Here is a 14,222-nt window from a genome sequence, read left to right as displayed (position 1 = left end):
ACAATGTCTGACCTTTGCTCCCCACCGTCTGATGGTCTGAACACACAGGCCCTCGAGGAGGATAGTTTTGAAGATGTGCTCTAGGCCATGGCAGGGCTGCTTTCTGGGGGACTGACACTCCTGAGAACACCAATGATAAACTCTGCATTAAGTAGGAAAAACAGGTTGGAAGAGACGTGTGCTCCAGCAAAATCAGGCAGGAGCTGGAAGGACACAGTCCTGGAAACAAGGGAAGCAACCAGGGAGCCGGATGTAGCCACGTTCCCCTGCTTCTCTCCCTTGGCCAGTTGCCGCTTCTCCTGGCACATGTGACAAGAGAGTTCCAGCAAAAAGGCGCAGTGTTACGAGATGAAGGGAGAAGTTGGGGGTTGAGGCTGCCAGAGCATCTGGGGACGGGGAGGAAGTCGTACAAGGAGGGATGCAAAGAGAGGGCATCTTCCCAATTTGTGTCAGAAGCTTTCACAGGCCGGGCTGGCTCCTGACTGTGTCCAGGAATCCACAGCTGGAGGGTTAGAGGGATAAGGGCACGGGGCTGCTCAGCGCAAGGGACAGTGTGGGTCCAGTGCCATCACATTGTCAGGGCCCAGTCAACACCCTGGCTTCCCCAGAACGGACACAAAGGGAACCAGGTCACATTCCAGGACAGCGGTCAGCCAGCTGTGGTCATAAGAGACGATGCAGGAGAAGCTCAGGAAAGAACAAAATTAATTATTCCCACTGAAGGGGGAGGCATGGCACGCCACCCGGGGCCATGTGGGAAGACGCCAGGGTGGTCAGGAGTGAGGGGAAGGCCGAGGCCAGGACCTTTATTGGGGTTTCTGTGAGAGGGAAAGGCAAGGCAGAGCGGGGCACACACTCAGGACTGGCTGGTTTGAATACTTCCAGCAGGCTCCAAGCCGTAGGGGGTGGCCCTGGCTCTGATCATGGTGAAGGCAGAGAAACCCTGCCACCTGGGGTGAGTGGTCACGTCAGAGGGCTGGCTCTGGACTGGTTAGTTTACAGATCAAAGACATGCTTCCAGCTGAGCCTTTTGGCATTGCGAAGAATTAGCTTGGAGTTCCCGCTGTAGCACAATGGGATCAGCAGTGTCTCTGCCACATCAGGTCACAGATTCAATCCCCAGCCTGGCACGGTGGGTTAAATGATCTGGTGTTGTTGCAGCTGCAGCAAAAGTTGCAACTACAGCTTGGATATGATCCCTGGGCTAGCAGATTATTTTCCGGGTTTTGTTTTGTTTTGTTTTGTTTTTTGCTTTTTAGGGCCGCTCCTATGGCATATGGAGGTTCCCAGGCGAGGGGTGTAATTGGAGCTACAGCTGCCGGCCTGCACCACAGCCACAGCAACTAGGGATCCCAGCTGCATCTGCAGCGTACACCACAGCTCATGGTAACACCAGATGCTTAACCCACTGAGCAAAGCCAGGGATCAAACCTGCATCCTCATGGATACTAGTCAGGTTCATTAACCACTGAGCCATGACCGGAGGCCAAAAAAAATTTTAAATGCAAGCAATAGAAGATGGTATTCTCTAGAGCAGAGAAGAAAACTAAAGCAGACCTGCCCTAACAGAGATAAAACTACCTCCACAGGATCAAGGAGATCTGCCAACAGCTTAACTTCCTGCCAGAAAAACGAACGAGTAGACGTCAGTTCTTTGTAGGGACAGATAATGCGAGCCAGTCTCTACAGTATGTCACGATGTCAAGTATACAGTGAAAACCCACTGCGTGTGCCAGGAAACTTGAGCCATAATCAAGAAGGGAATCAAGGGAGTTCCTGTCATGGCGCAGCACAAACGAATCCAACTAGGAACCACGAGGTTGAGGGTTCAATCCCTGCCCTCACTCAGTGGGCTAAGGGTCCAGTGTTGCTGTTGAGCTGTGATGTAGAGAGCAGACGTGGCTTGGATCTGGCATTGCCATGGATGTGGTATAGGCTGGCAGCCGTAGCTCTGATTAGACCCCTAGCCTGGGAACCTCCATATGCCATGGGTCCGGCCCTAAAAAAAAAAAGGCAATAAGTAAATAAATTTGAAGATATAAATCAAATAACTTTTCTATACACCTTAAACTTATACAGTCCTATATGCCAATTATATCTCAATAAAACTGGAATAAATAAATTCGAAGAGTTTGTGGTCACAATTTTCTATAACTGATGGAAGACACAAACTCACAGATCCAAGAAACTCAATTAATCCCAGCCAAAATAAACACAAAGAAACCACTTCCCCACATATGATAATTAGATGATTAAAAACCAGAGATAAGAGTAAATCTTAAATGTAGCTAAAGAAAAAGTGCACATCACATTCAAGGTAATATGGTGGGATGATATCTGATTTCTCATCAGAAACAGTGAAAGCCAGAAGACGATGGAATGGCGTCTTTAAAGTTCTGGAAGTACTTACAAACCAAGCAGCCTAAATTTTATACCCAGTGAAAACATTCTTCAAAATGATGGTAAATTATTTCATTGCGGAAGTACAAAAAGCTCTGAGAATTGGGAACCCATGGACCAGCACTAAAAGAAATGCTACAGGAAGTTCTTAAAGCTTGTGGGAAACTAACCAAGACAGAAATCTGGACCTACAAGAAGGAATGAAGCCTAGAATACAGATGAATGTAAAAGATTTTTGTCTTAATTTCTTTAAATTCTACCTCTTTAAAGCAATCATAATACTAAGATGATGAATTGTGGCATTTATGACACATGTAAAATTGAAACAATAATAACAGAGGCAGGGTAAGTGGATATGATACTGTTTGAGTTTTTACACTGAATGTCAAGTTTACAACATGAAGGTAGATTATGATAACCCAATGCTGCGCATGTAACCCTAGAATGACTATAACAGTTGATGAAGTGAACCAAATACTCATGTTTGGATTTAAGTGTCAAAATTGTGACTTGGGTCTTAAAAACCATGAAAAAAAATGTTTGGGCGAAAGCAATGATTATCAACAGGAAATTGTGATGCTTGTCCTTATTGCATAATGTTTGCAATATTACACCCCAACAAAGGACTTCTTATAATTAAGGTGAATTAAACTTTGTTTATAAATTTTTGGAGGATATGTTGATATCTTTGGAAGTAATTGGAGTGATTTTTTTGTAGGTGTTACACAACCAGGGATGGGAAATGTTGCGTGTTTGTTTGCCTGCCCTCACTCACTCAGGACATGTGGACGTTCTGGCCAGGCACCAAACCTGCGCCACAGCAGTGAAAATGTTGGATCCTTAACTGCTAGGTCACCAGGGGACTCTGGGATTTTTTTTTTTTTAATCTCTTTAGGGCCACTCCTGCGGCATATGGAAGTTCCAGGCAAGGGTTCAAATTGAGCTGTAGCTGCCAGCCTTCACCACCACCACAGCAATGTGGGATCTGAGCCGCATCTGTGACATACACCACAGCTTGTGGCAACACCAGATCCTTAACCCTCTGAGCAAGGCCAGGGTTCAAACCCGAGTCCTCATGGATACTAGTTAGGTTCGTTACTGCTAAGCCATGATGGGAACTCCAGAAATTTTTTTTTTTTAATAAATGCATTTAGGTAGGCGAATGCATTTGCTTCCGAGTAGGCCGGATTTAATTATGTAGAGAACTATCACCCCATCCTTGGAATTTAAGGCAAGGATTAAAAACATTCACTAGTTACAAAATGACTTTGACACCAAAGTCAGATACATATTCTACAAAAAATAAAAGTTATAAACCAATATCTCTTATGAACATCGATGCAAAAATCCTCCACAAGATACTAGCAAACTGTATCCAGCAACATATTACAAGATGCTACACCGTTAACCAGTAGCTTTTATTCCTAGAATGCAAGAATGGTTCAACATACAAAGATTCATCCATGCAGTATCACACATTAACCTGACGAATGGTTCAACCCTGCTGGATCATCTCAGATGACGCGGAAAAACGCCTTTGACAGCGTGCGGTCCCATTTGATGATAGAAATACTGCCTGCTCAGGTCCCAGGTCACAGCTGAGGGTGCTCTGAGGGCGCCTGCTCTGCACACAACCTGCACTCGAGACTCGGGACTGTGTACCTCTCTCCGGTGGACACACCAGCACCTCTGAAAATTTACGTCTGCTTTTACGATGGGCTGTAGACGAAACAGCAGGTCACCTGTGGGCTGAGCGCCACTTCCCCGAGGGGATGGACGGGAGGGGGAGGGAAGTGCATCCCCCCACCCCCGACTCTGTTCAAAGCTGCGGTCTCCAGGGATGGAAGTACTGTCTGGATCTCGAGTGGGTGCGAAATGCTGTGACGTGTCGGTGCCTGGACCCTGCCCTTGCCTCAGAATCAAGGTCCCAGTACCTCGTCTCCAGCCCCCCATGGCTGCAGCAGGCCATTGACCTGGGCGGCCCTGGAGACGCTTTGGGCTCAGAATGTGAGCAGGGGGGCTGTGACGAGGCGGTGGTGCCGGGGCTCGAGTGTCTGGTTGATTCGGGTCATATCCCAGGTAGGTGCGTTCGCGTGGTTCACTCAAGGATGCAGCTTCCTGGAGACCCAGAGGCCCCCGCCTTTCGGGGGCGGGGGGGGGGGGGTCCGAGGCTTGGTCCCATTGCCAGGGACCGCTCTGGAAACTGGACATTCGACCCAATCCAGGTGGCAGCACAAGAAGCCATTCTGTCCCCAGCTCTTGCTGGAGAAAGGACAGCTTGCTGGACGCGGCCCTTGAGTCTTCATTTCCCAGACTTGGGGAAGTGGCTTGACTCCCGGGGACAAGGCCCCTGCTGCTTTCCTTGTCTCGGTGCTGGAAGCGCGGGGCACATGGAGAAGCAGAGCCTCCCCTTCGGCGTGCTCTGGGCTTTGGGCTGGAAGCTCGCAGGACGGAGAGAGGGTTTCCAGCAATGACACTGTGTCCGGGTGGGTGCGGGTGGGCTGGCGCTGTGCCCACACGCCTGGCAGAGCTCTCAGCCTGCGGGACCCTCCTCCCGTCGGGCGCCTAGACCCTACAGCACCTGCTTCTGGCCATAACTTTCTCTGGCCTCTTGTTCTTTTCTTACTTGCCTTTGTCCTGGTTTTTTAATATTTCATATGCTCTCTTTTTCCAGTAGATTATATTTTGTCCAGTCCTCAGGCCATACCTCTGTACATAAGAAAATTAAATAATGCTGACAGGTGCAACAGGTGTTGTTCTTGAGTCGGGTCCTGTGGGTTACCATTCTTGTTCTGGCACCTGCCAGCGAGTCACCTCAATTCCCTGATTTGCGAGAGGGCATAATTATGGGGTTAGCATCAGGACTAAATGAGACACTCACTAATCATAGGACTGACCTGCAGGTCAAGTGCAGTACCCCCTCCAGCAGGACAGAAGGTTTCGTAAAGGGCAGATGGCATGCCACGGGCATTGTCAGTGTGAAGGGCTCCTGGTCAGCAGGTGTGGATTGGAGTTGGGCTCAACCCTTGCCAGTGGGCCCCCCTGTAAGAGCCGCACAGCCTCTGTGAAGTCTGTTCAGAGGAATACAGCGTATTTCGTAGGATTTGGGGGACTGCATCGGAGAAGATCCGCAAAGCATTTAGCAAAGTGCCAGGAGTGCCAAGTGCCCGGTGCCAGCATCCTCTTCCGTCCTTCCTTCTCCGCAGCAGGATCGGGGTTCGTGCCTGGACCCCAGCGCCTGCGCCCCAAGTCTCACTCCGCAGACACCAGAGACTCTGCAGAGAGTGGTCAGCGCCTTGACGTGAGTGGGTCCTGGGTCCAAGGACCGCCAGCTCACCCTCCTGCACAGTGAGGGCGGGAAAGGACATATCCGCACAGGGGAGGCTCCGGCTGGCCAAGCGGGTCCTCAGCGGGGGCTGCTCAGATCCTGGCCCTGGAGCCAGCCAGCTCCCAGACCCCTGGGGGCAAGGCCGGGCCCAGGCGGATCTCGGGACTCCAGCCCAACAGGCTGGGGGTGAAGGCCAAATGCCAGCCCTGGGCCGGAGCCAGAGTGCTGGGCGAGAAAAGCAGAGCTGAGGCCCGAGCTTCCCGAGACCAGGTCGGGGGTGGGGGTGCAGGTCCTGCGGGGAAGGGAAGTGCAGGAAGGCGGGGGGTTCCAGGCCTGGGCGCGGGGTGCAGGCCCTCCAGGGGAGGCAGTGCCTGGGTTAAACTCTTCTCTTTGATGGTATTGGACAGGCAGGTAGCTAACAGCTTGGTGAAGTGTTAAGAATAAGAGCAAGGGCTTCTTCACAGTCATTTAAAAGAACTATTTACTCTCAAAAAACAGACTTACATAAACTTCCAGGAGAAAGCCCAGAACACCGGGATTTGGAGGTAATTATTTATGACCTGTATCTTTAAAAAGTATTAATCTGTCAAAAAAATCAAAATGTGTCTACTGACACTTTAAAAACATGTGTCAAAATTGCTGTTTTTAAGCCATCTCGTGTTTCAGTTCTGATTCTGTTTTGGAAAAGGATGTTTAAGGAGCCACCACAGTGGCGGCTTTGGCGGAGACACACGTGGACACAGGTTTGTCAGCGGAGGGCAGATCCCTGCTGTGTCCACAGGCTCTGGGCACTTCCTGGGGGCGGGGCCAGCTGGGTGGGGGTGGGGTGGGGGAAGAAGTCGGGCTGCAGGCAGAGCAGGCCCGGCCACCAACTGGCCAGTGGCCCCTGGCTGCTCTCGGGGTTTCTGGCATCACCTGTGACCTCCCAGAAGTTCTAGTCCTCTCCTTGCATGTGTCCCTGGCCTGTCCCTGAGTCTGCCTGGGATCACACGGGGTCTGTGGCGGCTGCGTGTCCCCTGGGGTGCGTCCTGCTTCACCCTGTTGCCCGCGTCCTCACTCTGCTGGGGGCCTGAGCAGGAACAGGTGCGGGCCCTCTGTGCTGGGGATGAAGCTCGGGGATGACAAGACCAGAGCGGCACCGAGGCGGTCGTCAGTGACCGGGTACTGGGCAGACACCAGAAGGACAGCTGACCAGCAGCCGCGCTGCTCGCCCGTCACGTGACTGGTCACTGCGTTAGATGCCTCTTAAATGTTAGCAAATTGGTCAGTGGTGACCTCATCGCAAACTCAGGAAACAGTTTAAGTTTTGCTTATGATTTCCCGGGGCGTCAGCAAGCAGTGACCCCGGGCTAGTTAGTCTGACGAAACAAGCTCGATTAAGCTTTGCTGGTATGGCTAAACTGGTTTTGTCTGCTCAGGAAGTTTTCAGAGCAGAGCTGGTCTCTGTTGAGTTTTGATTCTAACAAGCTGCAAGCGGACCCTGGGTCCGGGGACACCCGTGGTGGGTGTGGCCTGTGTGTCTCAGTAGGAAAGCTGAGTGCCGCCCAGTCCACACCCTGCACAGGGCTGGTGCCCCCGCAAGCCTGTGCCCTGGAGGCAGCCGGTGGCGCAGTGGCTGCTTGCCCAAGACTGCGGTGCACTCTGCAACCGAGGATGTCTTCTGGGGCAGGAAGCCTCTGTCTGGGCACCCCGAGAGGCAACCACAGGGGTGTTGTGTCACTTGGGAGGCTCAGCCGGGCTCGGAAGCACCTCCCCTCCCCCACTGGCTCATCCCTAGTCATGAAGGGATGGACCCTGGAGACGGGCAGTCAGGTCCGAATTCCAGCTGAGTCTGACAAGCGAGACTGTCCACAACTGAAATAAATGCTTATTCTCATTCTCCCTTTTCAAAAAATTTTGGGCCACACCCACCACATGCAGCAATCTCAGGGCAGGCATCAAACCTGAGCCACAGCAGTGATGATGCCGGATCCTTCACTGCCAGGCCGCCAGGGGACTCCCCTTTTCCAATTACTACCAATTTAGAAAGCAGTTAATACACTGCCTGGCTCACAGTTGTTGCCTGAATGTAGTTGAATCCACTTATTCATTCGACTGGTACTGATTAAGCTGGATTACGGACAAGCGATGTCCAGCTGCCGACGACAAGCCAGGCCATGGGTTAACCGGGCCAGCAGTCACAGTGACTGCCCAGGGCAGCAGTACCAGACCAACCCCCTTTGGACAGAGACCTTTTGGTGGCTCCCAAGCAGGAGGGCAGGAAGCGGCCTGCTTCTCCTGACCACCCTCTGTTCTCTGTATCTCTGAGCTTGGCTTTTTGTTCTGTTCTGTTTTTAGATCCCACAAGTACGTGAGATCACACAGGGTTTGTCTTTCTCTGACTTCTGCCCTCAAGGTCCACTGCAGAGCTGGTCCTGAGCAGAGTGACGAGGGGGCAGCCCGGTTTCACCTGGCTGGAGAGAGGGGACTCCCAGGAATTGACCCTGAGCCTGGGGACCACTGCACCACGCGTCCCTTTCCTCTGCTGGAACCATAAGGCAGCGCCGAGCAGAACAACGACTGGTCCAGAGGACGGGAAGTGACCAGAGCTGGCGACACGGACACAGCCCAGCCATGCTTGCCTGCAGGGTTGACCTTGAGTGATGTTCCGCTTTCTTCCTCGTTCTCTTCTGTTTTTCCGTAGTAAATGCATGTGCTTCCTCTTCAGGGGAAGGAAATACTGCAAAAAAAAAGAAGCATCTCAGATGTGGGATCTTTAAGACGTGTGTTCTGCCTGTTGAGCAGGTGCTTGGGGTTTGCTGGACCGATGAAGTGTGGTCAGTTTCTGCAAGGGTCTGGACTTGTTTCCCGCAGCCCTGGCAGTGGCCGTGTGGTGGCTGAGCAGACAGAACCAACGCCCGTGGGTGTTTGGCCAGCTGGCCCTGGCCTCCCACTAGGCCGTCAAAGACGCCTTCTGGAACTGGCGGCCACCTTGGCCCACTCGTTATCCAGCAGGATAATAAATGCAGACAGCAGAGCAAGTAAGGCTTCCTGAGGTCCCACCTGGGGGCCCTGTCCAAGGGACTCTGTCCTGGGGGGTCTGTCACGCTCACTGCCCCCCCCCCACAGGCATCTCTGGTTGATACTCAGCTGCTGCCCCTGCTTCCTGGAGCAGGAGGGCTTGGGGAAGGGGACCCCGAGCCCCTTGTCCCGAGCGCCCCAGTGCAGGGAGGGCAGCAGGCAGCGGAGGACGGGGCAGGAGGCAAGAGGACGGCCACCTGGGCCCTGAGGAGGGACCCAGGCCGGGGAGCCTGGTGGCGGAATTGGGGAGCCCAGCCAGCCACCCCAGGAGTGCAGGCTGAGTCCTCTGGTGCCCTCTCTTAAACAACTGGAAGAAGCAGGTAAGTCCCTCAATGCATTCTTGTGACCCAAGAGACTAAGACGTCTTAGCCTGTGATCAGCCCACCGGACTGATGCGGTCTCCTGCCCTTTACACTAATCCTCCACCCCAGGTGCCTTTCCACACTCGGCTCCCCGGCGCCCAGTCACCACCGCCCAGTGCCGCAGGCCCCTGGGGCACAAGGAGCAGGGCGCGTACTGTGTGGTTGATGTGGGTGGTGTGTGGGGGTCAGGGGAGATCCTGCAGGGGGGTCCAGGCCCAGCCTCTGCCCTCACTGTGAGCACTACACGCCCACGGCATCTGCTGGGGCCCGGGGGCCAGGACTAAAGTTCCTGGAGCCCTGGCACCCCTGACCCCTGCGGAGCCTCCTCTTCTGGGGACCTTGTGCTGCACCTGCAACTTCCTTGTTCAGTTCATCATTTCTCCTGCTCTTGGACTGAGGTGTGTGTCTAACCCCATGACACACACATCCACCCTCTCCTGTTTTTAGACTAGACTGTTAGCAGGCCTCAGCCGTGGACGTGGACGTGCGACGTCCGGTGCAGAGGGTCCTCGTCCTGGGCGTAAAAGGGCGTGGGCGGCGGGGTGAGCCGGCCCTGGGAGCCCTGTGCTTCCGGGGACTGGCTGCCGGCTGGCTCTGCACCGAGTCAACAAGCAGGACAAGTCCGGGGCCCGGAGAGGCCTCCACCCATCACCCCAGGAAAGGCCCAGTGCCGCCCCGTCCTGGAGCCGCGGCCTGGATGTTGGCACCAGGTGTCCCCTCTGACTGCTCTGCTGGTGGCGAGGAGATCAGAACACGGGTTGGGGAGGCACAGAACTGCCCGCAGGGCGCGGGGCCCGCGCCGCCACGGGCTGGGGGAGGGGCCGGCGGAAGGGAAGCCCCGCCCCCGCGTCCCGGGAGCCGGCGGTTCCGAGTCCGAGTCGGGAGCCGGCCGGGAGCCTCCGGGACGAGCGCCGCGGAGGGGCGGGCTCCCCAGGCGCAGGCTCGCTGGAGAGCCTCCGCCCGGCTCGGTGCCGCGCGGCCCCAGCGGCCGGAGCTGCGAGGCCGGGGTCGGGGCCGGGGAGATGCGTCCGCCGACCCTGCGGCCTCCGCGGGGGCCTCCCAGCGCCCCCCCCCCCCCGGCCTCCAGAGCTCAGATCGGACTAGGAAGCAGGGTTTGTCCGCAGCGGCAAATGCAACGGGGCAGTTTCCACGGCTCACGTTGGTGTTTTCAGCCTGGCGCTGGCCTCTCAGTGACAGCAGCACAGCCAGACCTGCGGAGGATTTCGGGGGGCTCCCTGACCGCGCCGCAGCCTACTCCGGGGGCCCAGCTTCTGCTGCCGAAACGCTCCCCGCGGAGGGCTTGGCCTCATTCCGCCGAGTCTCCGCGGGACTCCCAGTGAGAAAAGAAATGCTCCTCAGTGCCTCTTCCCTCTTGTGAAACGCTTCCTTCTGCTCAGGGGACACGTGTGACCTGTGCACGTGGGGGGCTTTTGTGCACTTGTGCCCACGGCACTGCGATGGGTCCTTAGTGTGATTGTCTCTGCAGGGCCAGAGTCAGGCCGCTGCTGCTCTTCAGTGAGATCAGTGCTGCCCGGCAGGGGCCGCTAGCAATGTTCTGACAAGTCCTGCAGACTCTGCCAAGACAGCAGGAGCCCAGGCCTCACGGATCTCCAGGTGGAAATCTGAAGCTGTGGGTAGAGGGGGTCCTGCTGTGGTGGGGGGGGAGCCACCTGCTCCTGGGGCACCCACAGCCCAGCCCCCCCAAAGGAAGAGGCTCTGAGAAGGCCCTTCTGCCTCCTGCCTTCCTTCCTCCTTCCACCTGGCTGCCCCCATGCCTGGCCGTAGGCGCAGGGCCAGGGGCTGGCACACCACACCCACCAATAGGCTTGGCATGCAATGCAGATTCCTTACCTAAAACAAACCAACACTCACACCTTTATATCCAATCCGACTACCTTTTTCCATATTGTCTTGTTGGCAATTGTGTCTTTTTTTTTTTTGGTCTATTAAAACCATCATTTTTTCCTCACCCTCTAAGCTAAATCATTATTTCAGTTCCTAACCTTTGCAAATACTCTGCTTCCTGTACAATAGGGATCATTGTGTGTCCTCAGCAGCAGCCTGGCAGAAACACGGAACCACACGCCTGTGTCAGCTTAGTGACTCAGCAAACGGAGAGGCTCTGCTTCCACCGGGGCCCCTCCAGCCGGCCCATGGGTTGGGTGGTGCTTCCTGGCCCTGCGGCTGTACCCTGACCCTGTTGGGTGCCATGGCCGCTGGTAGGGGTGGGCGGCCCGCTCTGACCTCAGACCCCATCCAGAAGCGCCTGCTGCCATGCAGCATGGGAAGCCCCCCGCCCCTCGCCCTGTACTTGGTTAGAGAAAGATCTGGAAGATACGCAACTGGAAAACAAGGTGTCGCTGGTGGTGAGGAGTTGCTGGCAGGCGAGTACCATGCCCAAGGCGGGGAGGAAGAGCGTCTAGACTGAAAGTAAACGCACTACCTAAAAGGCGAGAATGAGTCGTAGCTGATGGACAAAACTGAGGCCAAGCCCAGGACACAGCCTCTCAGGGGCCCTTAGGGAGGCTCCAAAGAGGTCAGAGAGGAGCCGGATCCACAGGAGTTTTTGCAACAAAAACCATGTAGTCGGAACATCAAAAGATTAGTTAGAGAAAACCAGGCATTTCAAGTGAAGGAGTGCAGCGCTTTTTTGTGTGGGGGGAGCTGTGGGTCTGGCTCCCGAAGTCATTCCTGGACGTGACCCCTCGCCCCCCAGGGCCAGGGTCCTGTGCCTTCCCTGCCTGAGTCCCTGGGAGTGCTGTGGGGACACTGTGGTGGCTTGATGGCTGCAGCATCCTTTGTTGACTCACATGACAGGCGACACTCCTCACTCACAGTGTCGTAATGACTGGACCTGACAGGCAGTGTGAGCAGGGCTTCCTCCGCCAGCCCCAGAGACTGGTGCGGGAAAGCACGTGGCCGCTGCGGGACCTGCGACGGGAGCCATCAGAACCCAGTGACTGAGGGCTGTGCCCACGCCTGCAGAGCATCCTGTGGGCCGGGACCCAGGCACACACTATAATGAGAAGAGGAAACTGATGCTCAGAAAGGCTGAGTCATTTACCCGGGGCCACACAGCCGAAGGACACTGAATTCAGATGCAGGTGGCCAGGCTGTTATACCCGCTCCAGTGCCCCCGGCCCGGCCCCGGCTGTGCTGCGGCAGCACTGAGGGAAGAGACGCTGGAAACCAGCACTAGCCTCCTTGGTCCTGGTCCCTGGATATACTCAGAACTCGTTCTCTCGTGGCTTTTCTACCTGGTCCTGCCTCTTTACAGCGGGACCCACATTTCTCGACTAGTCTGTCTTGAACAGTCCTCGTTAACCCATCCGGCTGCGTTTCCTGACCACGGGGCTGCCAGGTACACCGCTGGCACCAGGACGTCCAGCTGGCCTGGCTCACGGTGTGGTCCCGTTTGCAAGAGGAGGAGGTGAGGATGTGGCCCCAAATGGTGGGGCCATCAGCTAAGACTCTTTCTCGCCTTTTAGCCCCTGCCCTGGGGCTGCCGTCACTTGCCTCCCTCAGTCCTGGCACAGAGGGGAGGGCCACTGTCACCACCAGCAGCATGACGCTCCCAGACCATTAAGACGCTGTCGCGGCTGGGCTGGCCCCCAGCTGGCCGCCTGCCTCCCCAGCAGAAGCTGACTCGGCTTCTTCACAGGGCAGGGTTCTGCCCCCCACCCGGGACGATGGGACCCCATTTCCTCGTTCTGCAGAGGCCCTCGGCCCTGCCCGTCTCCCGGCTGTCTCTCCAGCCCCCGCCTCTCATTCAATTCCAGTCGCCACCTGGGTGCCCGGGGCCAGATCTGCCTCCAGAACCGAAGGCCTCCATCCTAAGCCTCGTGCCTGAACAGCTCCCAGGGCTTGTATGAATCTTGTTGATTTATCCCTAAAATATCTCAGTGTTTGGTGCTAATTAAATGGTCCTGTGTCTTTAATCCTAACACTGGGTTTTAGGTTGGTTGCTTGGTTGTTCGGCCCTACCAGTGACACACAGAAGTTCCCAGGTCAGGGATCAAAGCCCTGCCACAGCCGCGAAACCAGAGCCACAGCAGAGACGACACGGATCCTTGAATCCTGAGCCAACCGTTGTTTAATCTGTACCTCTTCTCACTGTTCTGTTCATTCTTGCCCCCGGTTTGACGTTTTGGTCTTTTCACTGCCCACTTGTGTTTTGTCTTCTAAGTCATTCATTTCTCCTTCTTCATTTTATTTGTTCTTTTACTTTATTTTGCTGTTATTTTAAAATTTGTTACAGTGGATGCTTAGCTCATCGATTTCAGTCTTTCATGTAGAATTTTTATCATTTAGTTAAGAGATTTTCCTAGTTTTCACAGTAATTTCTTCTTTGATCCATAATGTATTTGGAAACGAGTTCTTATAATTTCCTAGCACTTGAATATTTCGAGTATTTTGTTATCATTTCTAGTTAATTTTCCTGTGCTCCAATAATCCGATTTATGATAGAGATGGGTGGGGGTGTGATTTCACATGCTCGAGCTGCCCGAGTGTTTCCTGTGTGCTGGAAAGGAGCACGTTCTCCGGATCCTGGGCGCGGTGACACGCGTGTCGCAGTGACACGCGTGCCTCCCCTGAGTGGATTTGTTGTTGGTTCCAGTTGTCTGTCTGTGTCCTGTGTTCCCACGTGTGCTTTTTATCTGCCGCTTAGTGGGGGATGAATTTCTCTTTGGACTTCTGCCAGTTCTGCATTCTGTATTTCCAGTTATGCCACCGGTTCATATTCTGAAATGACCTTCTTTGTGAATTGAACATTGTAATTATTGATATGTTTGCATTTAAATCTACAGTATTGCTTGTGACTTTCCATTTGTTGTGCTTTCTCTTTTTCTTTTCTTTTCTTTTTCCTTTTTTTTTTTTTTTTTTTTTTTTTTTTTGGCTTTTTAGGGCCGCACCTTTGGCACATGGAGGTCCCCAGGCCAGGGATTGAATTGCAGCTGCAACTGCAGGCCTGCACCACAGCCGCAGCAGTGTGGGATCCGAGCCTCATCTGCGACTTACACCACAGCTCACAAAACCACTGGGTGCTTAACGCACTGAGCGAGGCCAGGGAT

The 14,222-nt window shown here is 54.4% G+C and overlaps 1 long non-coding RNA gene across 1 annotated transcript in view; it reads left to right on the top strand.

The window, feature by feature from the left end:
- Positions 1-13,973, top strand: part of LOC106505221 — a 51,621-nt gene extending 37,648 nt beyond the window's left edge. Inside the window, exons 4-5 of the long non-coding RNA XR_001299412.2 lie at positions 3,829-6,471; positions 8,066-13,973. This is a non-coding gene — a long non-coding RNA (uncharacterized LOC106505221). The remainder of the gene's footprint in view (positions 1-3,828; positions 6,472-8,065) is intronic.

This window comes from Sus scrofa, chromosome 10, assembly GCF_000003025.6.
Source record: "Sus scrofa isolate TJ Tabasco breed Duroc chromosome 10, Sscrofa11.1, whole genome shotgun sequence".
Lineage (NCBI taxonomy): Eukaryota > Metazoa > Chordata > Mammalia > Artiodactyla > Suidae > Sus > Sus scrofa.
The sequence above is the reverse complement of the archived record's forward strand: the minus strand, read 5'-3'. Positions and strand labels throughout refer to the sequence as shown.